The 14,085-nt window shown below is 32.5% G+C and overlaps 1 protein-coding gene across 1 annotated transcript in view; it reads right to left on the bottom strand.

Annotated features, from left to right (window-relative positions):
- LOC129233899 (zinc finger protein 208-like) overlaps positions 1-14,085 on the bottom strand; it is a gene marked incomplete at its 3' end in the record, with an annotated part of 43,611 nt that overhangs the window by 29,128 nt on the left and 398 nt on the right. The window lies entirely within an intron of this gene.

The raw sequence follows: 14,085 nt of genomic DNA, 5'->3' as shown, positions 1-14,085 counted from the left end.
CGCTACTAGTGCTTCACTTATGCTAGTAATTAATTGATGTTATCTTTAACATGTAGAAACACGCCCACCAAATTTCGTTTATCTAGCACAAGTCTTTCTTGGTGTTGGTATTTTTTTCCCACCAGTGTTATGTATTGTGCACTCATTTACGTAGATGTATAAAACAAACTTTAAAGTAACAAAAGTATTCTTAAAAATTTCAATTCATCAGGGAAAAACCCTGCAATCGGTAAAAGGAAAAGAAAAAGATAAATTAAAAAAATAAATAAATAATTTGAATTTTGACGCCTTGAGTTCAAATTATGTTTTTCGCAATCACAAGTGTGTATGTAGGCGTGCGTGTTTGTGTCTGTGTGCAGGTATGAGTGTGCGGGTAGTTGTGTGTATGAGTGTTTGTGTGCGTAAGGGCGGGGTATGTGTGTGTAGGCATACATGTTTGTGTCTGTGTGCAGGCATGTATGTGTGGGTAGTTGTATGTGTGTGTGCATGTATGCATGTGTTTGTGTGTGTGTATGTGTGCGTGTGTAGTTGTGTATGTATGCGCGTGTGTGTAGGACATGGATGAAACCTGGAGACGGCTTTCGCTATAGGAGCAGCATCGTGAGGAACCGTTCGACGGTGATGGCGCGGAGGGTGGCAGTGCGAAAATAAAATGATAGCACGCCAAAAACAGCCAAGTGAAAGCAATAAGCAATCGTGATTGCTCAAAAAAAAAAACATTGTATACCCAATATGATAGTCTGGGAATTCCAATGATTTGTTTTGACTGGCTAATTTTTTCAAAAATCTTATGTATGTTTTCGTTATGAAGGAAAAACGAATGTGGGTATTCCCAAAAGTTACGTTTTTCTAAACCCTTCCCATAAGTTAAGAGTTTCTTTGAGGGGGGACGAAATTCAGACAAGGGGGAGGTAAGGGGTTACTAGAAGTGTGACAACATATTTTTTTTAACAAGAATATGTTTATGAAAAATAGTGTGATAGCTGATGAAGGGTGGGGGAGGGGTAAAATGAAGTCTTACATTTTGTGACTAAGAGGGGGGGGGGGAGGGGTTCGAAAATGATGAAAAAAAGTGTGACATCATTTGCGGACAACCTCTTACAACAACTTCAAGGGAATGTAAATTTTGTTTGTTGAAAGAGAAATTCAAGCTTCATTAAATAACAAGTAACATAATCAGCTAAATAACTACATTGAGTCGTAAGTAAACATTAAAAGCAAATTGAAATGCACAATTAAAAGGGGAACGGGGGGATAATGAGTTGGACAATTGCAGTGACTTTTCAATTTTTGGCCTTAGAGGAAGTAAAAAAGCCAAGTGACAAACCTGACGAGAAACACATAAACACACAAGCAGCATTTCAAGAGACACAAATTTATTGACCAATAATCACAAACGTCAAGTCTTTCGTGAAATTCATTTTTCAAATGCATTCCTTGGTTCTTATAAAAATGCACAAAGTACTGAACATTACAGGCACTTGCGAAGATAGTTTTATCTTTTCAAATGAAGACATCAAAACACTATTATTAGTCAAGTGAAATACATTTAAGCGAAACATTTAAAAAGGAACACATACTGGGTAATCTTCGCTTTGCCTACTGCAGAGAAGTTAATACAAGAAATGATCACCTAAAACAAAATACTACAAGATAGAACTAAACCCATAGGCGGCTGGTACACTAAAAATGTGGGGGTCAAAGGGCGGTTAGATAGGTCGGGAGGGGGGAGAGGTCCCTAAAGGTGACTTTTTTTTAATGGAGATTGTATTCTAATGTCATTATTGATTACATGACTTTTTCTAAAAATCTTGGGATATAGTTTTAAAAGTCGGGACGAATGGCAACAGTGAATGCCCTCCTTCCAATTAAAAGCTTAAGTTAAATTTTCTAAAAATAATAAAATGAGAAAATTTTAAAAGAAACACATTGAATCAATTCTTCTTTCTTTAAACAAGTGAATCACTCCATTTGATCATTTCTCAATCGATTGTTAATTCTGAACTCAGGAAAGGGAAGGGACACGTCCCTAAACTTTTGAAACTGAAGTGGCAGTTACAGCCCCCCCCCCCCCACACACACGCGAGCCGCCTAGAGCTACACCATTACAGCATTGTTCAAAATTTTCAAACATTGATGCTCTTGCAACCAACTGAAGCCTATAGAATAAAAATCTTTTTCATCCAAAAAAAAAAAAAAGAATTTGAACCATGTCAACACATTAGCAATGAATGCCCTTGATCTAGTTTCTAAAAATTGATCTTCAAGAAATGAAATAAATAAAATAATCTAAAATTATTTTCAGGAGATTATTTGAGGAGTATAGACAGGAAGACAGAATGATTAAATGTTATTCTTGCGTTGAAATTACCATTCCACCAAATAAAACCTAGCAAAGGTCTTTCAAGTGCAAGGGGGGGGGGGGGGAGGAATTGAGTGTTTTATGCATTTTTCATACCAGGTGAAAAATACATAAAACATATTGTTTTCTACGGGTTTGTATACTAGGGCATATGCTACGCAATTACCAGGGGACCTGGTGTAGCTTCAATACCCTTCACTACATCTATTAGGATTGAACAAATTTTACCTTATTTAATCACTTCAAAACTATAATATCCAAACTTGAAATATGAACAAGACACACTAAATTATGGAGCAGTTTTTTTTTTTTTAATCAAAATTAAAAATGTTCAAAGTATTAAATGTTAGCACATTAGGGTGGTTCAAAAACACATGCAGAAAAAAAAAGTTTCTCCTAGATAACAGGACAGCCCTCAATATTTTTAGACTTGTGGATAGAAAAAACTGGAAGAATTTTAGCTTCCTATTTCAACAGAAAGAGGGTGCTCAATCCCCCCCCCCCAAACTTCATATCAATGAGGGGGGAGATAAAATAATACACTGAACTAAAAAAACAATGCCACATATTATAGTATAAAGTACGAGTATTAATATGCATATACATTGCAATAAATTAATAATTTACATAAAAACAGCTAGGAAAATTAAATGTTTCTAAATTTGTTGCAGTTTCTATGCTACGGCTAAAGTTACGTTAAGGGCTCATTGAGCACCCTCTTAAAATGTGAGTAAGCAACTAAAACTTTTACAGCATAATACTATTAGTAAGTCTAAAAAAATAGGGGGTGTACTGGACTCTAGCTAAAAAATTTTTTTTTTTTTGAACCACCCTATAGCACATGTTGGCAGTGGCAGATAAAGGTGTTGGGGAGGGGAAAGGGGGGCATCTACTTTACAGTTTGGCAGTTTAGATTATTTGACATGTTGTGTACAGTTCAAAACTAAATTCTGAAAAAAATGTACATAAGCTCACAACATAAATAAAAGTTAAGGAATTTTGCTGTTTTTCAAGGTCTAGGGACCCCATAACAACTCAACTCATTGAAAGTTTGCACCCTTCACCTGAATGTTACAGTCTCCCTACAAACAAAGCAAGTCTGTATAGAATGCTCAATATTTTGGCAGGTGACTAACGGCACCATTTTCATCCAATGGAAATCCAGGAGCTTTGGACGCAATGATAAATGTCCATAAATTGAAAGTAAACATTTTGGTGACAAATCACCGCTTCAGTGACAATGCCAAAAAGTCTGAAGAAATGTCTCTTTAACTAGGAAAACGAGAAAATTACCATGTTGTGAATGAGATTATGTTTCTTTACAATACTCACTATAATATGGTTTTTCATTTGCGCCTGTCAATAAATGTGTTATTAAATGTGAAACATCCCCATGGGGGTTTTTCTTATTAAAATCAAGTTTGTATTGCATCCTTTCAAAATTTAGCAGAGGCTCTTTGATGCTCAGGAATTCACATAGGGTAGTTTTGTTGGGCGGGAGGGGGGGGGGGAGAACCCCCTGTGAGTAGATTCCTCATAAAAATCCACTGACCCAAATGTTCTTCGACGCACCGAATTTCCCGTTTTCGCCCCGTCCACCTATGGAAGTAATATTTTAAGATTCTAAAACAAAAAAAAAATAATGATAATTAAATCAGGAGGGCTGAAACATGTTATGCACAAAAAGAGATGGCCCTTTTTCTAACTGAGGCTGATGCTTTATATAAACAACATACTTAATATTTAGAATAACATTCTCTAAAATTGCTAAATGAAGTTCCAAAAAATGAAAGAACTTGGATGTTTTTATCCACTTTATTCAATTTAGGCTAATGTAAATTAACAAACCTTACTATTCTATTGTTTAAAATACTATGCTTGTTTGAAATTCTATATAGTATTTACAAACTATTTGCAGTTACATTCGTACCTTCCAAACTAAATTTATAGAATCAAACATATCGTCGCCCCAGAGCAACAGTAAGATATCTTCGTGATTAGATGTCTTACTGTTGCTCTGATGCGACAATAAAATGTTCAGTTGATAATAATCTCACACACAGTGGTGTTCCCATAGGGTATACTCCATATACGCCATATACTCTCAAACATTTTTAGACATATTGCGTATACCTTCATGCTTCAAAGATTTTCATAATATGACATATTATATATATGATCGCATACACATATTGAGCGTAATGGATTACTGGGAGTATACCCACAGAAAAATTTATGGAAACATCGCTGCTCACACAAATACAGTTTTTTTATAATAAGGAAACCTGGAGGGGGGGGGGGGGAAAGCAACATCTCAAAAAAAAAAAAAAAACATACGAAATAAATTGTTACTGGTGTAAGAGAAATGATTATCAGTGAAAATGTCTTTTATGCACATTTATACAGGAGTGCCCCACTCACTCATACCAAAGAATAAGAGACCAAACACCCCTTAAATATTTCAATAGAGCGCCATGCAACAGGAACCATCTCCACCCCCTTCGCTGATGACACACCTGATTCAAGAAAAAGAAAATGTACAGAAAACATTGCAATGTATTAGAATATTGAGATATTTTACTGCTGCAATATGATGTTAAAATCTGCAACATCACCCAGCGGTAATCGAAACCCTATGGTTTTTCTTCATTATGTATCCTCAAATGTGTTTTTAAACTTGAACTCTGAGAAAATGTCTTACTACAATACTCACAAGAATATGGTTTCTCATTAGTGTGAATCCTTAAATGTCTTTTTAAACTTGAACTCTGAGAAAATGTTTTACTACAATACTCACAAGAATATGGTTTCTCATTAGTGTGAATCCTCAAATGTGTTTTTAAACTTGAACTCTGAGAAAATGTCTTACTACAATACTCACAAGAATATGGTTTCTCATTAGTGTGAATCCTCAAATGTGTTTTAAAACTTGAACTATTAGAAAATGCCTTTTTACAATACTCACAAGAATATGGTTTTTCATTAGTGTGCATCCTCAAATGTGTTTTTAAACTTGAACTATTAGAAAATGCCTTTTTACAATAATCACAAGAATATGGTTTTTCATTAGTGTGTATCCTCAAATGTGTTTTCAAATGCATTGCGTGAGAAAATGTCTTATTACACTGATCACAAGAATATGGTTTTTCATTAGTATGTATCCTCAAATGTGATTTCATATGCGAGACTTGAGAAAATGTCTTTTTACAAAACTCACAAGAATATGGTTTTTCATTAGTGTGTATCCTCAAATGGGTTTTGAAACTTGAGCTGTAAGAAAATGTCTTACTACACTCATCACAAGAATATGGTCTTTCATTAGTGTGTATCCTCAAATGGGTTTTCATAACTGAGACTTGAGAAAATGTCTTTTTACAAAACTCACAAGAATATGGTTTTTCATTAGTGTGTATCCTCAAATGTTTTTTTATGTTTGAGAGCTGACAAAAAGTCTTCTTACAATACTCACAAGAATATGGTTTTTCATTAGTGTGCATCCTCAAATGTGTTTTCAAACTTGAGCTGTGAGAAAATGTCTTACAACACTGATCACAAGAATATGGTTTTTCATTAGTGTGTATCCTCAAATGTGTTTTCAAATGCATTGTGTGAGAAAATGTCTGATTACACTGATCACAAGAATATGGTTTTTCATTAGTATGTATCCTTAAATGTGATTTCATATGCGAGACTTGAGAAAATGTCCTTTTACAAAACTCACAAGAATATGGTTTCTCATTAGTGTGTATCCTCAAATGGGTTTTGAAACTTGAGCTGTAAGAAAATGTCTTACTACACTCATCACAAGAATATGGTCTTTCATTAGTGTGTATTCTCAAATGTGTTTTCATAACTGAGACTTGAGAAAATGTCTTTTTACAAAACTCACAAGAATATGGTTTTTCATTAGTGTGTATCCTCAAATGTTTTTTTGTGTTTGAGAGCTGACAAAAAGTCTTCTTACAATACTCACAAGAATATGGTTTTTCATTAGTGTGCATCCTCAAATGTGTTTTCAAACTTGAGCTGTGAGAAAATGTCTTACAACACTGATCACAAGAATATGGTTTTTCATTAGTGTGTATCCTCAAATGCGTTTTCAAACTTGAATTTACTGAAAATGTTTTCTTGCAATACTCACAAGAATATAATTTGTCTTCAATACACAATGTTTCATGCAAATTTGATTTTGTTTTCATAGGAACTGATATGTCGAAAAAATTCGAAGATTATTTTTTACATTAAGCAGTAGCACAAAGGCAGATTCTAAGGCTTGTTCAATAATGTACCATTTTGTTTCATAAAATCTATATGCTTCTTAATTTTTTCAGTCCAGCTTACAAACCATCAAATTTTACATCAGTACAGCAGATGTCTCCACTAAGAAAACATGTGTTATATTCCTTTTGTTGAGCACTAGAGAATAATCATTATGGTCACAGATTTTTATCAACAATCTAATGAAAACATCATTCTTCAAAGGAACTTGTTTTCTGATGACTCTAAATTTATTCCCTTAGTGGCAAATTTTCATTTAAACACATAAGTAAGTGTTTTGTATTCTGCACTTTAAGGGACCTTTCGTAAGGTGTGTTTATACACAGGAACTGTCCAACATATACTCTTGAAATCAAAATTTAAAAAAATTATTTTTTTACAGTATAATGAAGTGCAATGATGAATGTCCTGTTTCAAAAGTATGTTCAGGCAACATACCAATGCCGAAAACCTTTCAACGTATGAAAATCACTTGCATCAACACTGATTCTCCCCACGTCTATGATGTGATCTCCAGTTTAAAGAGCTGAACTGGGCACGAAGAAGCACCTGCACACAAAAATGAAAACATCTTAAAATATTTGACTGTAATTAACATTAGAAAAACAAATCTTAATAAAATTGCTAGATACAATCATAATTACTCTTAATTTTGTTGAGTAACAGGACAATTTTATGAGTGTAAATATTAAAAAAGTCGGAATAGATAACAAAACAATAATCTTCCACTAGGAATCTTTTTATTTTTCCACATTTTATTAAGTGAGGTCCCCATCCCATAGTTTTGCCATAGCCTGCATTCCAGCTGCATTATATTCTTAGGGTTGCTGTCTCATCAAGAGCTGGACTTTATGTTGGACGCCGTTGTCATCTGTTTAGGATGGCTCCAGTACTACAGCATCCATCGAAATCAGGGTTGGGTTTCGGACTGTCCAAAACTGGTTTAAGACAGGACAGGTGGTTTTTAAAGTCCAAAACTGTCCGAAACTATGTTGAAGCTCAAGGGGTGTAATCTAATCAATTTGTATTTACTGCAATATTCGTAATGCATAAATATAGATATTAATGAGGTTTAATGAGTATTTGATACTATATTTTTCTACAAAATGTTCATTTAAAAAACATTTTACTTAAAAAAATTGCCAATAACTAAAACATAAAAACTTCCTTATGTAACAATTGGAAGAGTTGTGAATGGAAATTCACTACACTACCGAGACAACTAATTTCAGTTTCATTCATAACTCAAAAGAATGTTATTAAATGTACAATATTTAAATGCAAAAAAAAAAAAAAAAAAAGCTTAATTTTTTAAAATGATTTTTGCAAATAGGTTTTGCACGATGTTTTAACGAAAATTATTTTTTAAATCATAGATTAAAGTACAAGAAATTGATGATTAAACACTTATATTATAAAACTCGTGCTATTCTTTTGTTAGCTGATACTTTTAATATAATACATTTCGTAACTAAAAAAAATTGTCTTTTATTGCATTTAAGTGAATTATTGCACTGTGTTTTGAATACTTTCTTTCGCACATTTGCATAAATGTCGAAAAATTTGGTTAATGAAAAAAAACTGTTGCATAAAAATTGAAATTTTTAATGAAGGATTTAATTTCTACGCAACTAATTAAACTCAGCTGCATAAATTAGTTACCTTTATATTTATACTTGAATGTTCACATTGAATAAATATATTAAATAGTAAAAAAAAATGATTTCGACACAATTTGTTCTGTTTTTGATATTTTCTCACAAAATATAGTTTAACAAAAAATAGTTTAGGACACTTTCGGACACAAGAGTTTTGAACAGGGTGGTAAAAACCTTGCTATCCCTGCTTTCATTTGCACACATGCATAAACATAGGGAAATTTGGTTACTATTATCAAAAAATAAAAAATAAAATAAACTCACGCAAGTTACATACAAGTTGAAATTTTAATCAAGAATTCAACTTCTATAAATTAAAAAAAATTATCTGCATAAATAAGCTGAATGTTCTCATTGAATAAATGTTCAATATAAAATATTACTTTGATACATTTTATTCTGCTTTTAATGTTTTCTGACAAAATACAATTTTTCCAAAAATATAGTTTTGGACATTTAGGACAGTTTTGGACACAAGGTTTTGGACAGAATGGTAAAATTCAGGGTTTTTAACGTGTTTTTTACCTTAGTGTCCAAAACCTTGCCAACCCTGACCGAAATACTCTGTGGCAGTCCAATTGGGGAATTGTGTGACGGGGAGACAACTTTTGTCACCAACTCAAGCTCCTCAAGGTCACTGATACCCTGCAGAGTCTCAGACACCTCCTGAGCCAGTGAACTTGACTAACACATTATTTATTGTTATTAAGTGCTCAAAAACGTTTTAGAGTTGGTGTTACTTTACCTCAATCAATTGAATGTGAATATTATCTCATCTTAATCCCTAGTGAATTAGCTACTCATTAGTGTATTTATGCAAAAGAGTGGTTAGCTTTAAGTTGCTTAAACCGTCACAAAAACAAAGCAAATACATGTGGGGCACTTTGTCAGGAACAATTTGGGGGTCACAAGTATGGATAGAATGTACGAAGAAGTGCAAAGAGTAGACCCACGAGAAATACGGGCGCATTTCAGTTTTCTACGTTTATGAAAATTGTGACGCAGATGAGGATGATTAAAATATTAGGTGGATAAGCCTGTATAACTAGGTTACTGAGTAACATTTTATATGATAATATGATTGCAATACAGACCATTATCCTTGACTATGTAATTACGAATGCAACATTTTATGTAAATAATGTAATTGACATAATTTAAATAGATGTCAATGACTAAACTAGTTTTTTGTTTAAATTACATGTGATAAAGCACCCTGCTTTATCACATGTAATTATGTGGGGCACTTTGTCCCACTTGAAGTGCTTAGGAAAAAAAATTTAATCCATATTTAGACATTTACTAGAAACCCAATTATTTTTAGTAACTTCTACAAAGGTACTTACCATTTAGTTACATATTTGTTTCGGCTCAAATATTAACTAAAAACCTCGTAAAAAAATTACAGTGCCCTGCTTTACCCTATTTTATGCAACTAGAATTGGGATCTGATAAAATAATGGGATATGGGCATCAACGTCGTTGGAGATCGTGTGGAAAAAATAAAATCTGTTCATAAACGATTATTGCGGCAAACATTTTTAAAACAATGTTTCCTGACTTACCGAATGACTTTTCTTTACATATCTACTATGTAAGCAGTGGAAATGTTCAGGTTTAATGAACCAGTGGCAGTGACCGTCCCGGCACTTTTTTCATCACAAAAGATAGCATAAACGGTTCTTTTATGACTTCAGCTTCAAACCTAATTTGCTTGATTACTTAAGATTTATTGAGAAAGATTCTGTACCATTGAAGCGATGCATAGTGTAAAAGTATCTTAACTAACAATAGAATATTTAAATGACGAGAGAGAAAAAATAACTAAAGTAGTCCAAGAATAGTTAGAGTAGGCATAAAACTGTGCTTATGCCTGCACACTTTTTGCATCCGTGATAGACGACTCAGTCAGACCAAGAAAAGAAAATGTATTAGATTATGAAAACAGAAAACATTCATGTTCTCTTAAAATTTAATGCCAGATTTTCACCTTTCAGAGAACTTTCTTTTATCCCAATATAATAAAAGAAGTTCTTGTATGAATGGTGGAAGAATCAATGAGCATTAATTTTCTGAGTCTTCATTATTAAAATAAAATTATGGAAGCAGAAAATATCCATGTAACTCTGTGCCCTTATAATAAAAAAATAATAATAATGCCAAATTTTCACCCCATCAAAGAACTTTTTTGATCCCAATATAATAAAAGATGTCTCATTTATGAATGGTGGAAGAATCAATGAACATTAATTTTTATGAAAATTTTCATTATTAAAACATGTTTAAACAGTGTTTTCATTTAAGTTTGTACTGAGGCTTTTAATTAAAATAATTTTCTTTTCTTTGATTTAAAAAAATGTATTCCTAAATACAGTAAACCAGGAGAAATAATACCTACAATGGAAAACATACTGATTTTCTAAAAACCTACTTGTCCTGTTTCTATAATTGTTGTCACTGATACATTAGGGAAAAAGTTACATGATTTGTAGCTTTTTTTTTTAATCTTTAAACAAAATATACGTTGATGTTTTGATTTTTAAAGTTGTAAAATGTACATCAGACTTTATGATTAATTTGTAGATACTGCAAAATACTTTCCATGTTTAAGAATGGGCGATTTTAACTTTACTTTTATTTTTTTTTATTTATAGCAGATAGTAGAGACGTACCGAGTACTCGGTAACTATTGGTACTCGGTCTACTAGGCCAATTTGCCGAGTACTCGGTACTCGGCCAAATTTTTATTAGATACTCGGCCAATACCGAGTAGTTGCAAAAATTGAATATTGTCCACGACAGATATTAAAATTTATAAAAAAGTGAAAGCATATTTAATATTCTGCAATCATTTTTAGTAGTCAAATTTAAATTTTGAGAATAATGAAGTTTATAATGCTTCAATGGAATAAATCTCTATTTAATGTCCTCAAAGTAAATAAAACTTATTTATTAAAAATTGTGCAAAAAAAGTAAGTATAGAAAATATGGAATTTTGATATTAAAAATGGATTTTTGCTACAAACAAAAATTAGTTATAAGAATTATAAAAATACCTTTGCGTAAAAATAAAAGGAAATAAAACAACATTTAAAGCACAGTGCAGACACGTGTTATAGCATTACAAGGGATTCCTTTTTCAATGCACAAAATATGAGCTTGTGTATTTAAAGGCATCCGACAAAAGTCGGATTCTTTTGTCAAATGTCTTTACATTCTTTAGCTCACATTTTATGCACTGATAAAGACGTTCCTTGTAACGCAGAAACATGTGTCTGCAGTGTTCCTGCACATTTGTTTTATTTGCTTTTAAAAATTATTTATGTTTGGCAGACTAGAACTATAATTGGTATAATTTGTTTTAATTCCAACTTGATTCATACCTTTAATTTATTTTTTATTTTAAAAATAATTTTTTTGTAAACTTTTTGACATAAACAACATTTTTTAAATAATGCGTAATTGAATTTCAGCAGGAATTTTGTTTTAAAAACTATTATAAATACAAGGAGGTCTATACAACTATTCCAATAAGTTCAAAATTCATCACATGTGTGTTGGTGGTTCTTCTTAAAACATAATTGGTACTTGGTAACTCGGCCGAGTACTTGGTAACTCGGTACTCGGTCAAAGTACTACTCAGTACGTCTCTAATAGATAGTGATGATTATGAAGAAACTAATTTTCAAGAATTTATACCTGGTTATTTGTTATTAATAATATCAGAGTAAATCATTTCTTTTATTATTTATGCCAAGACCCATTTACGTATTGTATTTTTTATAATAGTTAAAGATTTTCAAACAATATTCTCTTATAGAAATCACTAATTATGAGGAAACGAAATTAAAAGATTTTACTGTTAACTGTTTAAGTAATTAATTACAAAGAAATTTGGTACAAATATGAATATTAAACATTAGGTTAACAATTAATTCATAAAATCTTCATGATTTTCTTAAAATAAAATTGTTTTCCTACAAATAGTAATAAAAACCAATTAAACCCAGTGTAAACAAACAAAAAAAAAAAAAAAACCCTGGTTTAAACCAAAAAAAAACTTTTTTTTTTTCAAAAAAACTGGTTTTTATACCAACCCTGCCCACTAGTTGAAGATCAATCATCTTCACAAATGATGACTGGGGATGCTAAACATGCTCATGGTCACTCGAAGCTGTCTTCAGGGTCTTATCCAACTAGTTAAACCGTGAATAGTAGCCCTACTTTGAATTCTTTACAATACAGAAATATCTTTCCTGAGATCAAAACTGGACAGCATACTACAAATGAGGTCTTACTAAACTCCTCCTCACACAGAGGTCAGCTATGTTGAGTCTAAGGTGTTTCGCCAGGACCATCAAAATGCGTTCAGAATATCGGGATGTTCACATTAGGGATTGTTAGGATACAGGAGTCCACTGTATAATTATGTGATATAGCGTCACAGGTGACAAGGGGAGGCCGTAAGGTGAATTAATCTGTAGGTGTAGCGATAAAATAAAAGCTTTTTTTTTTCTTTTTTGCATTTTTATGATCTGTTGTATTATCCGTACCGTACCTTTATTGTATATACAAGATTGTGAAGAAAAAAAAGAGACAAATTTCAGCAGGTACACACATAAAAATTTGGTCTTTTTCTTTCCTAAAAAGAAAAGATACTCACAGTCACTTTCCCATTGGCACCGCAATAGCAATATAGTTGAGAAAAGTTCCGTGGATTACTGTTCTGATGTCTTCTGCCAATATTCGAAGGATTAACTTTAACACACTAACCAACGGAAGTTTTGCATTGAATACCAAAGATGGTCCGGCACTTGCAGGAATAATAAAAACGAATAGAAGCGACTTAAAAAGTTAACAACAAAGCGAAATAGGCAACTTTAATATGACAACGTGACTCGGGGATAGCGCGTCAACAATCGCAATCGGTCACAGTTAATTCATTTCAATAGCAGGCGCCCGCCTCCTTGCTTGCAATGAAATACGACAAGCATCAGCTCCTCCTCTTCAATCCACATCAAAATGGTCGTGCTGGAATAATGTTGGGAGCAACAAACTTCTTGCTCTTAGCGCCCCGAATTTATTGGCGAGTGTTAACATGCGAAAGGTTGCGCATTTTAATATTTATGCTTCTTGAAATCTTTTAAAGATTACTTGCAAGGGGCGATTCATTAATAACGTAAGGGTCCAGAAGGGGAGGGGAATTAGAAAAATCTCTACATACCCTTACTTTAGGGGGGGAGGGAGAGCAAACCCATTCATACGTAACAGTTTAAACGTCGATATTTTATATTAGAAATCTTACGGTCAAGTGGTTTGCAGGGATCATATTTCATTTGCGTTTGGTAGAGAAAAAACGTATTAAGAGCAACTGTTTTTTACTTGTTTTATAACGAACGAATAGTGTAAAATATAATAATATTATTGCACTATATATGGTATGTTTTATTTATAATTAATATCGCATCATATAATATTGTTAAAAAGAAAAAATTTGAAAAAAAAAAAAAAAATAGAACCGACTTCAAAATTGCTCTAAAAAGTGAAAAATAATTTTATTCTTTAATATGTTTTTGGGAAGAACTTCACAATTAAAAAAAAAAAAAAAAGCTTCATTGTGAAAAAGCAATCAGCATGTGAGAGAACTAAGGAATATTTCTTTAATAGCGGGCTACCCTGTTTCTGTGGACTTCAGACCATTTAGTACTTCAAGTTGATGGTGTCGGTATCCATTACTGAACAAATAGTTCCAAACAAGTGCCTTGTGCGTTTCATCTACTTTGTTAT

The sequence above is a fragment of the Uloborus diversus genome, unplaced genomic scaffold (assembly GCF_026930045.1).
Source record: "Uloborus diversus isolate 005 unplaced genomic scaffold, Udiv.v.3.1 scaffold_786, whole genome shotgun sequence".
NCBI classification, from domain to species: Eukaryota; Metazoa; Arthropoda; class Arachnida; order Araneae; family Uloboridae; genus Uloborus; species Uloborus diversus.
Note: the sequence above shows the minus strand (reverse complement) of the source record. Positions and strands in the feature narration are given on the sequence as shown.